Raw genomic sequence first — 16,767 nt, forward strand, 5'->3', positions numbered from 1 at the left:
ATGTATATATAAATATGAATACACCTACTGTGTGCTTCATAAATGCCATTCCCCCCACTTCCTTTGTATTTAGGTGCGGTTAGAAATCTGAAAGAGACATCTTGAAACCTATGCATGACTAAACCATTTAGATAAGCAAGAAAATGTATTTTTTATTATTAGAAAATGGGCATTTAGTATTCTCATTTTATTCTTAGAGGCACTTTTCCTGTTTGTGTAGGGATTATTATAGCTCTTGTTAAGGGACCCCCTCTGCTCCCTCCCCCATTTGCCCACTGTCACCCCTCACCCTTCACCACCCCACCAGCAGAGAGAGAGAGAAAGAGAGAGAGGGAGGCAGACAGACAGTGGGGGAGAGAGAGAGGCTGACTCCCACCGTTCATATCGGCAGCTTGAGAGAGAGAAGCAGAAGAGAGGCTGTCACACAGCAGAGACTCTACAACTTGTTCTCAACTAATCGCCAGCGGAGGGAAGGGGGAGAAAAAAATAATAATTACACGGACTTACAAATGCTATTAATCCCGTGACCAGGGACTCGGAATGGAAATATACGCGCCGGCAATGAGAAGTAGTTTCATGCGGCTGGTCGTGTGAGCGCTGCCGGCTCCAACAAAGAAACTCATGGTAGGTTTTTTATTTATTTTTTTTACAGCAGCTATTATCAATATCTTCCTCTTTAGTGCCATTTATCATCATGCGTTTTGATTTCTTTTCAGCGCATGTGTCCGATTTTCTGCGCATTTGTTGTCTCCGTGCCAAGCGAAGTTCATGCCCTCGGTTCTTTTTTCAGCTCTGTGCAGGGGAGTGGGCGCAAGAAATGGAAAAGTTTGGGTCTGATTTTGACTGTGTGCGCGCCCTGTATACAACCAGAGACATCACCAATATAACGGGCTCCTTTCAGCGCGGAGAGGCTGCGCGTATAGAGGATGAATGGGTCACTATGTATTCTAATCTAACTCAAGAGTTGACTCATTTCTGCTCGCTTTTTTTTTAAAGTGAAAGAGCTGCTGCTGCTCTTGAACGAAGGAGTATTTATTAAGAGAGATTATGAGTAATCATAACTGTGATTGGAGATTCTAACCATGTGAATTGAAATGCTCTTTATTCTAGAGTTGGGTTCGTTTTGGTTGGTGCAGGCAGTATTTGGCTTCCCCATTCATGAGATGCAGGATTTTCAACCGTGAGAGCCAAAACAAAAGGATTCCCCGCTGACCAATGAGAGCAAAGGGGGAAGCCTCAGGAGGGGACTGGAGCGGTCCTTCTCCTCTCTTTGTCCTACCTGAGACACCAATCACACCACAGGCTGCTGCTGCTGCTGGGAAGCAAATGTGTGGAAACGTCCAAGATGCTTGAAAGTGATCAGATTTATGTGAAATCGCACAAAGACTTATGGTTTCCATTCAGATCATCACAGTGCGGTTCAGCCATCAAAAGCACAATTAACCCTCCAGAACAAGATGTTTTTTTGACTCACAAACTTAGCAGATCAAAGCTTTGTCTGGCCAGATGCATCTCCAAGACGTCCACACGGTGCAATATGGAGTCATGTGAGGGCTCGGTTAAGGGTTGAGACATGCCCTCAGGGTGCATCACATCACTCTAACCTCCCCCCACTCCCTCCCTTGCACGCCTTAATACTTTCAGGTTGGTTAAGTTAATGCGCACAATACAAGCGTTTTTAATTATCCAGTGTGCAGCTGCTTGCCCGCCACATTTGTCTTCTGGTTTTCACACAAAAAGGAGGCACAGCAGGTAAATGGGATGCAGAAGTGATGGGAAATCTGTCCACAGCTGGAGCCTTTTCATTGATTAGTTTAACGCCAGGAAATGAATAAACTATCGAAACACTTGAGGCATTTATCAAGCAATGTGATCTATATCCTCATGTGTGCAGATTTAACATTTGTGGGACTATTAAGTAGACTAAACTAGCATTTAAAGATGTCACCTTGTTGATTTTGTAGTTTTTTTAATGGCCAGAAACCCCCCAAAATAATGAAAATAATAATTGCTGGCAGCACAAAGGGGCACTTTAAAGCTCATCTTTCATAATGATGCTGTTTACATGGCTAGACATGTACGCTCCTGTGAGTGTGTGTGCATGTGCACCATGTCAGGGTGTGTTTTGCAAGTTGACACAGCCTTGTGTGGGAAGCTGAGGCGTAGGCGTTGTAAATGTGGTGGGGAATCTCTTTCTCACTGCGATATATTATTATACAGCGAGTGGGACGGATGGTTAGGATGATTTAAATGCCGTGACTGGGTGTAGTGTGCGTGGCCTCCAGCAGGCACTCTGTTTGGTTTGAGCTCATTTCATCTCTCCCTCCCAACACACCGATTTCTGCGGAGCGCTTTGATGAATTACTCTGTCCGGCCTAAGTTGAGCCATAATATTTCTGGCTGATCGCTCCTGATTTAGACGTGGCGTTGACTTTCCTCTTGGTTGATGAAGTGTCAATTTCGAAAACAGACACAGAACTGGCGAGAGAATCATGTTTATGTCATGGCGCTTCTGTCAGTTGTGATGAATAATGATGCTTTCAATCAGACTTTGATTACATGTTAATGCGACCACAGCAGGAAATGCAGCCTTTAAGATGAATCCAATGCGTTTTTTTTTATTTTATTTTATCAACAGAGATTCCTTTGATAGTGCTTCTTTCAGTAATAGCCCAGCTGTAGACTCTTAATTATTGCAACACAGACAAAGAGAGAAAGCCTTTGTTATTGAAATCTTTGCTGGAGATTTCTCAAGGGAAGGGAATTCAGTTTAAACAGCAGAGGGGATTCAATTTAAATGGCCTTTTTAAGGTCAATTCATCAAGAAAAGTGGCAAGAATTTGGCAGCAAACATGCGAAGAACCGTGCCCTTTTCAGACTCATGGATTTAAAGTCATTAGACACTGACAGTGATAAAACGTATCCCAATTGTTAGACAAATGCAGAACTACACATTGGATTAGTGCAAGCTCAGAAGATTAAACAAGTGTTTTTTTTCCGCCTGTTCTTTGTGTTTTGGAAAACATGCAATTTGTGCAGCGGAGCATCTTTTATTAGCCGAGACACTTTGGATTCAAATGAAGACTTTAACATGCATGCTGCTGTTGTTTATTCACACAGTTTTAATTTAGTTATAAGCAGAATGCCATCTTTGTTGGCATCCAAACATCTTGAAATAGAAATATTCTGTCAAGGCCCTGGCGGTGTAATGATTCATCAAAATGAAATCAGAAGCAATAACAAACATTGTGCTGCATGGTCGGCCTGACTTGCTGCCAGATTCCTTTTTTGCCCCACATTTCCTCGTCTTTTGTGAACTCGTCTGGGACATTTTGCACCAGACGGGGCTACTGACTGCCCCAGAGCCTCTGTGTCTCATTCGCTGAAACCTCTGACCGGTCCTCTAGATGTTCTCTGCTCCTTCATTTTCCCAGTGACTCATGCATTCTAGCCCTGCTCTGATAACTCTGACACCTTTTTTTCCTGCTACATGTCCTTTCTCAGCCTGAGACCCTGAAGCAGCGCTCTGTGTTTCTCAAATGAAGCATTTGACCTCCCTTTTAGGGGTCTTTTATTTCAGTCGCTGCTGCAGGATGCTTAGTGTCAAGTATGCATCGGGGGCCATCCAACAGGCCTCCTTTGGGCCACGGGGGCACACAGACGGCCCATATGGATCCTTGACCCCCCGCAAACCATATGAGTGCATTTCCTAATATGGTTTTTCCAGTTAGTCCCGGTTGATTTGCTTTAGCCAAAGCGTGCCAAGCCAACCCGTAATGACATGTGTTTCCACAGCCAGGGATAGCCGTGGCGAGCCGCGCTGCTGTGGTCCTCATCGGTATCCGAGCAGACCAACCGCCTTCCTCTCTTAGCCGCTCAAGCCTGTCTGTGCTGGAGATTAAAGCTCTGTTCTTAAAAGTCTCTCTGTGTTCAGTACTTTTGCAGCTTCTGCCTGAATCTCCGTGGTTCAGAGTTTAATTTCACTCCTGTTTTTCTCCTACCGCACTGTTTACTGAACGCTTTCTGCCATACTGGAGTTGTGTTAGGTTACTGCTGTTGCTGCTTCACATTAAAAATTTCCTATAACTTCCTGCCATCCCAGCGGAAATCCAATGTGTTTACCACTGAGGTGGCAAAGCAACATTGCTGGCGCGTTTCTTGATTACAAACAGGTATGACTGAATGGATATGACATAGTCCGTGGTATTCTGGGAAGTAGAAACAGCCACAGTAATCTGAAAAAGCCTCCAGGTGACAGACTGTTACTGTGGTTTGCGCCAAGAACACCTCCAACACGTCATCAAGGTAAACAACTTTAACTTGTTGCAGTGGAACAAAACTTGCATTAAACCAGGGTGGCTCAATTGCTCACAGCTGCTCATGGCATGACTTGAAGTGACTAGGCTCGCCACAAAACAAAAACTCTATGACTTTACAGAACAAAAACAATAACACCTTTCTTTCTGGATTCGTGCTTAAAGCCTCAGCAATTCCAGTTGAGTTGTTCGTATTTGGGCAGGTTTTGATAATTAATCTTGTTGGGACAGACAACCACTGAAACAAATGCTTAAATAATCGACAGAAGATTGCGATTATCAAAAAGCTATTTTAAGTTATTTATCAAACCAAGTATAGAAAACTGTCTTTGGCAACAGCCTCTCAAACATGAGGCTTTTCATTCATTTTCAAAGGAATATTTGGGGTTTTTGGAAGCTTGGTTTCAAGATATCACACTGGGCTCTGCAAAACTTTTGAAAGGCATTTTCTATTATTTTGTGTGTTTCTTCAGACTCATCAGTTAATCAGAAAAAGAATATTTGATAGAATAATTAATAAATGTTCATTACGGCTCTATTATTTAAGGAATAAGTCTAGACATCACACCCGATGCCAACTACAGGGAACACATACAACTACATCATCAGTAAGTCAAAGAGTTTTTGCATCAAACTAAACAAACCGACTTCTCAGCTGATGTTTTGTTCTGAATGTCTGTTGAAAAGTCTCGGGCTATTCAGCAGCCTATCAAAACATGTCAGCTCTTAAAGATGCCATCTTTAGCTTCACGCCTGTCACCGCTAACCCTTTGTTGCATACATTTTCATGAAACAGACTGCCATTTTAGCGTGCATGCATCTAAGTGACAGCAGGCTCCGGTTTTAGACTGAATGATCTGTAGCCGAGACAGGATCCGGCTGTGCTCAAGTGTAGGAGTTGGACTCTGAAAATAATGTTGCATGCAGGTCGCCCTAGTGATGGATGGATCCTCCATTGAAGTTAGGTTATGTATTCCTGATGAGAGTAGTGGATCACTGGAGAGGATTTATGTGGCTGTGACGGAGTAACCAGAAGATGTTTGTCTGTATAAAGTTGCGGTCCAGGGCTGTTTGTCATTGTGATTGATGAGCTCCCAGTGATTAAGCCGCCATGCTGACAGACATTCATATGCTTTATCAAGTGAATGACTTGCATGGAAGTCTTTTTTGCCAGTGTTAGAGGCTCTAGTCAGCATGTGAAATCATGTTGACGTGTTGAAACTTCATTCTTTTTCTGGTGTAAAAAAGGACATATTGGTTCTCAAATGCACCCTTCAGAATCATTTAAATTCTCACTTACTTGTGATTCATCTTTCTCTGTTTGCAAGTGTACAATTTAACAAGAAAAATTCATACAAGTAAAAAGATGGGCACGGGAAAACTGGACATTTTTATGCTTTATATGATGCATTGATTCCAACATATAGTGTGAGAATGCAACATGAAAACATCAATTCACATATGGAAACCTAGATGTTTTCAAAAAGCATGCGAGCTTTCAGTCTTGACAAGTTTGTAGGGCAAGTTTCTTCAATAGCACGAGAAACTGTGTATAACCCATAGACTGTAAATAAAAGATGACAAAGCCTCCAGGTCTGAAAAGCGAACAATGCGAAAGTAGTCTCGATTCGCTAGCCCATTCTGTAGAACGTAATGGTCTGGCTGCACCACACTTTTTTTCTGCTATAGGGGTAAAAAAGGTTCTGGTTGTTTGTACTCTTTTAAACCAATCACAGTCATGGGCGGGGCCAATCAGAGGACATGGATTTAAAGTTTCCTCAAAATAGTGAACAGTGGAATTATTGTGGTGAAAGATTTGTATGCAGGAATGAATCGCACGGCTGTCTTATTACAGGATCAAAAGCCAAATCTAAATCCCAAAATTTGAAATTTAGACTAATGCAAACTTAAACCTGCATTCTACCTAATGACCAGCAGGGGGAGACTCCTCTGGCTGCTGAACTGAGTCAGATAAATCAGAAAATGACCTGACCTCTCATTTCATTTGTTACCTCAGTAAACAAAGAGTTTATAGTCTGAATTGCTAGTTTCAAATCTCCTTCAAGACAGCACCACGTTTAATTCAGCATTATGGTCCTATTTAGAGTAAAATAGAAGATAAAGCAATCTTGGGTCTAACTACTTTGACATTGACAAGTAGCTATTCTATGCGTAGTGTCCTTGAATTCTGATTCACCCCTGGCTCGTGCTGTCCAAACCAACGGGTGACGTCACAGTTTCTACAGACATCATTTATATGAAGCCTACGGTATAATTTGGATATCATGTTGGGACTCTGAGGTGCTGAGTAAGAAGATAAATCTGGCAACCTGCAGTTGCTGTGTGCCCCTGCCAAGTTGGGGGTCACTGCTTGTATTAATGAGGCATGGGAGACTAAACTGGCTTTTATTTCCCCTACCATCTGTACCCAGTTGTGCCATATAGATGGATTTTGGCGAATGAGAGCAGCCCCCCCTTACGCAGCTGGTATTTTGATTTATGGGATTGTCTTGTGAGGGGACAATAACACACATGCAGGGAAAAGTATACAACTTTACAATACATGTAAATATCACCCTATTTATTCATTGTAGGGTTTTTACTGAATTTATAAGAAGAAATGAGCATTTTTCTAAAGGAACCGATTGGTTCAAACTGATTTTTACCTGGTGGGATGCTGGGTCGCTAAGTGGAGTTTGCTACCAGCTGTCTGTGATCTTTTATCATTTTAAACCAAATAGTTCTAGTTGGTGGGAAGTCAGAAAATGCACATTTAATTATTTTTAATGACCATTTTCTTTTTTGGTAAATGAGAGAATTTCATAACTCAAAAAAAACTTCTGGTGAAATCAAATTAAACATACGGAGAAAAGGCAGATTAGCCATTAACAACTAATTAGAAAACAATAAACCACAGGGATGTTCTGTCACTAGATTTCTGTATTACTGATTTTTTCATCCAATTTTGAATTTCTTTTTTTTTTTTAAAGGCATACTAAATAACAGACGAATTCTCAAAAAGAAACAGAAAAGGGGCGTCCATATGTGAATATTTGGTTATCACGTGTTATTAGGAAATGCTTTCACATGCATGTCTTTCGAAATATATATACTTCACCAGTGAGTCACGGATCCTTTCACGTGTTGCCATGGAATCCCTTAGGTTTGCAGAAAGACCCACTATTAGTGGTTGTGTGTCTGTATGTGCGACTCCAGTATCTGTCTTCCAGATGTCACTCTAATGGGCCTCAGCACAAACCTGTGGGGACCTAAACAATGTACAGCACCGCAGAGAGATGTGTTCATTTTCCAATTACCTCTGGCTACTCCTTTTAAATGAGCAACTGTGAAGCCTTTCAATACCTCAGCCATTCCTCACTGTACTGTTGTGAGCTGTTTTTTTCCCCCCCTCTTTTCTTTTAGATTGACCTATAAAGCACTAGGATTGTTCTTGATAATTTTACCGCTGACTGCTCCTCGCTCTCCTCACTGACCCGCAGACAAGTTCAATTTCTGTTTACTCCGTCTTACTAGTAATATAACTGAACATGTGGTTAACGCGGTGATTATAAGGGCCAGCAGTAGAAGCGGCAGCAGCAGCCCTGAGGCTCATTTAACTCGAACAAGAGGTGGCGTCTTAACATGCACGTGGCACTTGGCTGCACGTTTGTCTGAGTTCAGAGGTCAACATTGAGTTCCGTTTACCAGACAGCTCTGAAATGTCCAGCCGAAGTGTCAGACGCACCTGCAGGGCTGTTTACATTTTTAAGGCTTTTTGGCAGCGGGGGAGACACACTCCGACCTGGCTGGGGTCACAAGGAATTTGTACAAATGTTATTTCCATCGCTGCAGCTATCATTTTGTGGGATTATCCCTGCCAAGTTAATTTGGAGCTGGAGTTTTATATCTGTGCAGGCAGCTGCTGCCAATATGAACCATTGGCGTAGCTGAGAAATTGTTGCACTTTGCAAGACGGATGTGCTGTTGTAGTTAGAACATCACTCACCCTGACTTCATTTATCAGGATGTAGCCAAGCAGGTAGAATTGTGCTTCCCCCCCCCACTCTAATCTACTTTCAGAAGGAAGTAGGACAGGATAGATGTATTATTGTGATTTACTTGACACTCAAATTACAGTGTAAGTAATCCTTTCTGCTGGTGGTGGAACATATTGGCAACCTCAAAAATTAAGATGCCGTGGAATTATTTCTCCGTATTAGACAGAGACCTCTTTATGCTCACCTTTAATTTGGAGAATTAACCCGCCTGCCTGCTAAGCCTGGAGAATTTGTCCGAGCCTTCATTTTTGTGGAGTCAGATGTATAATGTAGCAGGGAGGAGATAAAGTGCAGCATCTTATAAGTTGAAAATCCACAGGCCGAGTTAATATTATGGATCCACTGGGATGCCCTCGAGTAGCCTCCCTAAAACAGTTTGCATCAGGCTTACTCCCAAGCGAGGGAGCAGAAAACCAACCGACTTGGTAACAGCCTACGTTTTGTTAATTCACACATTTTCTTGGCAGTCATAGGTTAACACTCCATCCATGCACATATCCCTATCTGGCAGGAGGTTCAGCGCAGTTAGAGATGAAGCTCTGACTGTTAACTAGGTGTGAAAGGCTCCTGCACAGGATTACTATACGTCTCCGGGAGAACCTAAAGAAACCAGGGAATTAGAGACGAAACAGGAAGCCGCTCTGAAATCCTCACAGCCCGTGGTGCTTCTCCTCATCATCATCATCACACGCCATCTCAGATGAAAAAGAGAAGCCTTTAATAACTTGGCCGACTCGGGTTCACCGAGCGGAGACGGTGCCTTGCCGGGTGTCGAGAGCGTCCAAGCTGCATGTGCAGAGAAAAGCTGAATTCTTCAGATTTTGCCAAGTTGCTCCTGAAATCCTCACATATGCAGGATTTGAAAAAGATTTGTTTTTCTGGGAGGTGCTCAAGTTTCCTTCCAGCTTTAGTCTGATAAGTAAACAAGTTCATTTGATGAAAGCTGAGAAAAAGGAAGCAAAGAACTCAACGGGAGGGAAAGTTTTTATCCAACAAATTAGTTCCTCCTAGCTTTCCTCTGCGACATCAGCTCATCCGACTGTACTTCAAAGCACCATCACTATATCTATTTGGTGGACAACAAGTAAAACCTAGAAAATACACGTGCTAAATGGGAATAACGGCACAACACATCCCAAATATTCTTTTTATTCTTTAGTAATGACTTAAGACTAAAAGCACCTTTACATATCACAAATTTATCATGGAACTATAGTTCAAACTCTCAGCAAATAACCTTTAAATGCTAAAAAATCCAAAACAATTAAGTTAAAATTGAACTGAATTGAAATGGAGTCACTGATTAATTCAAGTTCCTACAACTCCACATTGCATGCTCAAAAAATAATTTCAAACTCATTAGATAAATTAGTAAAATAAGGAGCTAGTGTTTTTTTCCCCCCACTACATTACTGTTTCCCAACCAGAAGATCAGGACCTTGAAGGGGCCACCATTAAAGTCTGATGTTTTGTGAGATTGTAAAGTGAAAGTAGGAATACCGCAATTTAAAAATATTCCGATACACGTAGAAATCCTAAAAGTAAACGTATCTATCAGCAAAATGCACGCAAAATGTAGCAGTAAAAGTTTTCATCATTAACACAACTGACTAAAGTGGAGCTGAATTCACTTATTCTATATCCTGTTGGGTCAATAAAAACTTATTGCATTTCATATCAGTCATTATATCCTGATCTGTGCTAAAGTAAATTGTACCCACAGCTGCCAGATAAATGTAGTGGAGTGAAAAGTACAGTACAATACAGCAGAAAGTGGAATAAACTTGAAAAACTCAAGTCAAGTACCTGAAGTTTGTACTTAGGTACAGTATTGAGTAAATGTACCAAGTTGTATGTTTAGTTGCTTTACAGAAATGAAGGACATATGAAGTTCTCAGGCTAAAATTTTCATTTCCTTCTGTGTTTTGCATGTGAACTACTTTCACATCTCCTTTCAAAGTGGAGAAGCAATAATCCCACACGCAATCTCAGGTTAGCAACTGAAAATACACGCACTGTAAGTGAGGAGCAAGTCAGCAGGTAAAGCTTATTTTGGTTCACAGTTAACCTGCCTATTACTTTCTTTATAAACTAATCTATCTGACGGTTGATAAAATGTGTGTGTTGTGTTGTTAAAACAATGCTATTATGATACGATGCAATTTAGAATATACATTATGCAACGCTGAGTTTTAACTGTCACGTCAGCGGTTATCCAAATTCATGTTGTCCTTCTTGTGTAAAAAGATAGACACTTTAGGAGATTTTACAGTTACATGTACTGTATGCCTTTGATGGCATCTCGTGATAATGGTCCATTACATTTAAAGACTATTACAGAGTGAATATTGAACTAAAGCTTGTCTTTATAAATATATCAGTAATCAAAACTACAGTATCAGTCAGAACAATAGAAATTTTCCACAAAACGTCAAGTCCAGCGTGTTCGCATCCTAAAATTCGCTAACACAGCTGATGCTCATAGGAATGCAATTGGTTTTGTAGGTATTAAAAGATCATCCTGGATTATTTCAGACACATTATGACTCGATGAGTGCAGAGTGGAATTATGAGTAATTCTTGGGGATGCACCAATGAAGGCAGAAGATTTCATGGCAATCTGTAGTTGTTTGGACACTTAAAATCGATCAAATCAGTCTGCTGGTCCCCCAAAAGCCAGGTATCACCAAAATCAGTAGAGGAATCATCCTCTGGGGAGCATAATGTGAGGGCTAAACTGACACTACCATCCTCACAATTACGAAAATGGTTAAGAAGATGGTTTAGTTCCGATCATAGGCCAAAAACATTAGCAATGACTGGTCAAAAAAGATGAGATTTAACAAATGCAAGATTTTAGCTAAATAGTCGTTATTCCAAAACACCGGATAAACAAGGGATTTTCCACAAAATCATTGCAGACTTTTATTTTTACTGTTCCTGGTTTCTGTAGGGAACAGACATTCGGAACGCTTTGATCAACATGTTGAACGCCTTTGCCTCGTTTCTCTGTAGTGCCATCGAGCGTTTATAACATAACATATTTATACGTGTGCAGCTGTGCCGTAAAGTTACATTTTAGTTGCGGTTTACCGAGCTTAAGTGTAGTGTGATTCCAGTGTACAGAACAGTGTTTACAGATGTGTCCCATAACTGTCAAAAGCATCACTGGGCAACAAAATGTGGGCGGAAAAATATTCCACAATTGCAATATTGTTTTACATCTAAATATAGTCTTGGAAGTGCTACCCGCAACATTTGGATTCCTTCTTCCACACATGTTATTTCTTGTTGCTCTACCCTAAATATCTGGTTTTCCCCCAAAATTTTATGTTTTGGAGCGGAGTCATTTCTGCTGCTCTGTGGGTTCAGAGGCATTCCACTGGAAACAGTAAACATTCCCATTGGATTAATTACCAGCTCCTTTTCCTCTGGTCCGTCTGCTTCTCGTCAAAAACAAAGATTAACAGTAGATTGAACTTTGGTCCACATGTAGAGAGGCTGCCTGTCAGGTCTCATAAAGGGAGCGGGGAGGCGAGCAGGACCAGGTGTTGGCGGAGTGTTGAACAAATGAAAAGGTGGTCGTCTGAAGGTCACACTGGGTAAAGTAACAACCTTTAGCATCTTGCACTTGTTTCTAGAGTTGTTTCCTGTGTGGATATTTCTGTCATATCAGTGAAGAAGTGTTGATGCGAGGTTGATACTTCTATGTCTATTCATAGCATGTGTGGGTAGCCTTGATTTTTAATCCACCTCCTAGGAAATCATATATGTTGCTGAGTTGGTAAAGCTGCTCGATATAAATGTTACTGGCTGCATTTGCCTCCCACAGTACTGGCATTTTTAAACACCAGAACTGGACCTTCAGGCCATAAAAACTGATTGATGCGTCTTTTAAAGTTGGTTGAACAACAAGTTCTCGTATCCAACTCGTATTCACGTTACACACCGAGAAGATTTTCCATGAAAATAATCCCTTTCTGCCATAAATTGGCTCAGATATAACTTAACCCTGTTGCTTCTTTTAGAATGTTCAGATCTATAAAGTCCAACCCCCCATTCACTACCTGCTGCAGCTCAAGCACACCAGCTCACCTGCAGCTCTGTTCAAACACTGGAAAACTACTCAACAACAACACAGCTAGTTTTAATATTGGACTAACGTAGGCACACATGTTTGAACTGGGACTGCACAGTGAGTTGGTGGTTAGCACTTTGGCCTTGCAGCTGGAAGATCTTTCTACATGGAGTTTGCATGTTCTCCTTGAACATGCGTGGGTTTTCTCTGGGTACTCTCGCTTCCTCCCACAGTCCAAAAACATGCTGAGGCTCATACTCTGAATTGTCTGTAGGTGTGAATGTGAGCGTGATTGTCTCTATATGAAGCCCTGTGATAGACTGGTGACCTGTCCCCTGTCTTCACTCTAAGTCTGCTGGGATACGCTTCAGCGACCCATGACCCTAATGAAGATTAATCGGTGTACAGAAAATGGAAGGATGGACGCACGTTTGAGCTGGAAACCAATTCTGAAGAAGAATAATGACACTCAAACCAGTTTGGATGTTATCACATCATTCAATAGATATTATCAGCGCACATCATTCCCATTCATATGGGCAGGTAGGGATCTCCTCCACCTCCTAGTCAGCTGTGTTATCATTCCATTTAATAGCATCACCGGTTTGATCTCGCACCTACAAATAGCAACTGTCATCATCCAGCAAATGGACTGTGACAAAAATGGGAAAGCACGCAGGAAAAGCCATCAAAAGTGTATTTATCAAATGGTAATATTAATAACATGTAGAAGCTTCAAATTTGAAGGCTGGAGGGGGATGGAAGAGGCATTAGTCAACAGACTTTCGTCAATCAAACTAGACTTGACCCACAATTCTGCTGTCATTTTTTTTTTACTTAAATCTTGATTTGACTTTGACTCATTTTTCTCTTAGTGATTGGTTAAGTTTTGGCGCCAAAACTATTTGTTTTTTTTGTTTTTTTTAAATGATCCTTTTCTGGGTTAAAATATACCCTGTAGCTATGTTTACTTGATGTTGCAAAGCTTCATTTAATCCATTTTGTTGTACTCATGAGGACACTGATGTTTTCGGGCTTATCGTCTGTTCATTGATGATCAGAGCGAAAAATATTGAATATATATGGGAATGATGTGTGATGATAACAGGCCATTTAATGGGCTAATAAGGCCAGAATCATGTGAGTTGACAGAACTGGTTCCTTGGGTATGTTACATATAAAATCCTTGGTGTCTGAATCTGTGTTTTTAAGACTGTTATTGTTACACTGCAGCTTTAAGGTGGAAATATCTGGGTCGAGTAACCTCAAACCCAGCTTGAGTCGCCCAGGAGACTTGAGTTAGTGAAAAGTTAGTGTCTTCCAGCTTATAAAAAACACCATATGGACAGGTTAACAAGGTAAAGACGCTGATTTACACTGCAGGAAGTCTTTAAAAACCCCCAATGCAGCCATTCCTATTACACAGTGCTGAAAATCTATTAATGAAAGTAGTATTTCATGACATTTCCTCCACTTTGCTTTTACTCTGCAAGTTTCCTGCCTGTCAGTCAGTGTTCTGGTAAATCTGTCTCTGTTGCGTCTTTCATTTCAACCTACATCTCAAAATCTGTCAGCGAGGCGGATTAATTTTTCACAAACAAAGAATATGAATCAACATCAAGCACCGACAACATCTGACCACCGACACAGAACACTAGGCAGAAAAGGATAACAAAGAGGAACTGAATTTAAGTGACTGGAAGATGTTAGAAAGCTTCAAAAACACCACCAAGAGTAGCAGGGAAAATACTGAAATACACACAAAGATATCTGGCAGAATTATTTTAACTCATGTGGGTATAAATTTTTAAAGTTAGATAATAAGTTACAGACACATCACATCCAAGTTCATCCTGATAAATTATTCATCGGAAGCTGCTGTGCGAACGCAGCACTGTTTTGCATATGCCCCTCAAACTTGAAGCTCCATTTCATTCACACACACAAAAAATCCTTGATTGTTTATTGTGTTAAAGATGTGGCACTTCAAATAAAATTACCACCCTCTATTTATGTTTTGACGGGAAGTAGACTCCCACCCGAGATAAGACGCCTAACCCTCCACCTTCCTCATTTATCATCTTCACTCCCAATTTATCCACATTGTATGTGTTCTGTAGAAATCGGAGCACCTCATGCTCTTCACAACATATCCATTACTACAATCAATAGTTTAAATGGAAGCCATTGTTTTTTCCTGCACTTTTTAATGACACCATCACAAGCACTTATCCACCTCAGAAGGAGCTCTGGGTTTTTTGCGAGGCTGCCAGTGAAATTAAAATGATGAATAAAAGATAAGATGGTGGGGGGAAAGTGCTGAACTGGGACTCCGTGTGAGATCCCAGCTGAGCAGCAGTTATGAACGCAGGGCAGAGGCCACGTTCCTCGCCGCCCTCCTCTGCAGCGAGAAGCCTGTGTTGATAATTTGACCCGGCGGCTCATCGGTCAGGTCGCGGTCAGATCACCCCCACCTTGGTTTCCTGTGGTGATGGAGGTGATGTGAGTCCTCTGGTCCCCTGCCTGACTTCCTGGAGTTTAGATTCTGATCTTTTGGTCAACAGCGTGTGTGATCTGGATGAAGTGTGATGGATGACTTGTCCCTGGCTGATATGATGAATGAAGCAGCTCGGAGCTGCGGTGAATGCTGATCTTCTCCTTGCTTTTGTTACATGGTGGGGATTTACATGACTGAACCGGGCTGTAGAGCCCCGGGGGGCCAGAGACATATGTGACAGGTCAGAGGACTGCTGCTTGCTCTAGCATCGGTGGTCTTTTGTGGTACATTGTAGACATGTAGCCTAATGCAACTCCTATTTCCAGATGTTTCCCTTGTACTCCCAAGCTATTGTTAGGATTAATTTCATGCATCAGTAGCCCGCTTTGCTTCTCGCTTCATTTACACTCACCAATGATGCCTTTTCCAACTGATTTCATTTATTTAAATAAATACTCCACAGTTAAAGCTCATCATTTTCATTTTTATCACGTCATCAGGAGTATTTACTTGAATGATTAAAATAAGTGTTTTTTTGGGGGGAAAAAAATCAGTGGTTGAAAATATGGGTTTAAAAATAACATTTACAGCAAAAACACAGCAGAGTTTCACAGTTTTTTGCGTTTTAGAGTGACTCTGGTGTGCAATCAGCAGCGAATTTTTGATTTCTCACTGAGTCTCCCTGCTGCTGTTTCACACAAAAATGCTTTTATAGTGAAACACAGAGTGGCTTTTACTGTGAACCAGACACAGGCAACAGAATTACCAGTCAAACAGGTGGAGCAGATTGTGATTGTTCAACAAAAATACATCAAATCACAATGTGTCTGTCATTTTCATTTTTTTTCCCGTCATGAGCAGATGATTTTTACTTTTTGCAATTGAGTAAAAGGTAAAAGATCAAGAGTTGCAGGTAACATGCAGATCTCCAATACTTAACCGACTTTATTCTGTCCTAGTGATATAATGGAAACTACTCATGTCATGAGAGACATTGAATTTAATTGCAATTAGGGATAAACAATTAATTGATTTCAAAACATGAAAGTAGCAAATTACAGTGTGTCTATAATGAAGTTCAAACTGTTGTCTGGCAAGTTTTTTATCTCCTTATGTCATGTTTTCGATGCTATCTCATGTTAGTGCTCCATCACTTGTTTTAAATCTGTCAGTCAGTGAATACAAAATTACCTTTACAAAATTATTTTGCAAGTAACATCACAACATCTGTCAGAAAAATTGCAATTACATATTTCCCCCAAATCATTTAGCCTGAATTGAAATTACAGCTGACTGGCAACAATGGTAGCTTATTGGATATACTGTAAAACAACACCACTGCTGTTTCACTGTATTTTGGAAAGAGTAGATGCTCAAGTTTGCTGTAATATAGTCTTGCATTGTCAGACCATTCTCCATTACTGACACAGTGCTGTGTAGAATGGTCTGACTGCACCTCATTATTATTCTGCTATGGAGGGGAAGTGCTGGCATGTTTGTATTTCTTTAAACCAATCACAATCGTCTTCGGTGGGGCTCAGAACAGAATTCATCGGAAGTGTTTACTGAAACTACTGACAAGGGATTTGTTTCGGTGGCCCATTAGCAGAGATGCGAGCTGTTATTAAAATGAAATATTATCTGAAAAAAACACTAGCAGGGCTGCTTTACTGCACGATCAAAACATGCAAACCGGTAGAAGCCTTGAGCTAAATGTGACTTATTTATGGCCATTTTGTGTGAACTATTATGGGACTGTACGTTCATTAATATGCACTGTCCTGTCCAAATAAATAAAATGAAAAACCTTGAAATTTT

General features: G+C 41.0%; 1 protein-coding gene across 1 annotated transcript in view; it reads left to right on the top strand.

Annotated features, from left to right (window-relative positions):
* The first annotated feature begins 346 nt into the window (after positions 1-346).
* LOC110949090 (carbohydrate sulfotransferase 15) overlaps positions 347-16,767 on the top strand; it is a 39,046-nt gene continuing 22,625 nt past the window's right edge. Inside the window, exon 1 of the mRNA XM_022190948.2 lies at positions 347-624. The gene's annotated coding sequence lies outside the window, so the exon portion shown is untranslated. The remainder of the gene's footprint in view (positions 625-16,767) is intronic.

This window comes from Acanthochromis polyacanthus, chromosome 19 (genome assembly GCF_021347895.1).
Source record: "Acanthochromis polyacanthus isolate Apoly-LR-REF ecotype Palm Island chromosome 19, KAUST_Apoly_ChrSc, whole genome shotgun sequence".
NCBI classification, from domain to species: Eukaryota; Metazoa; Chordata; class Actinopteri; family Pomacentridae; genus Acanthochromis; species Acanthochromis polyacanthus.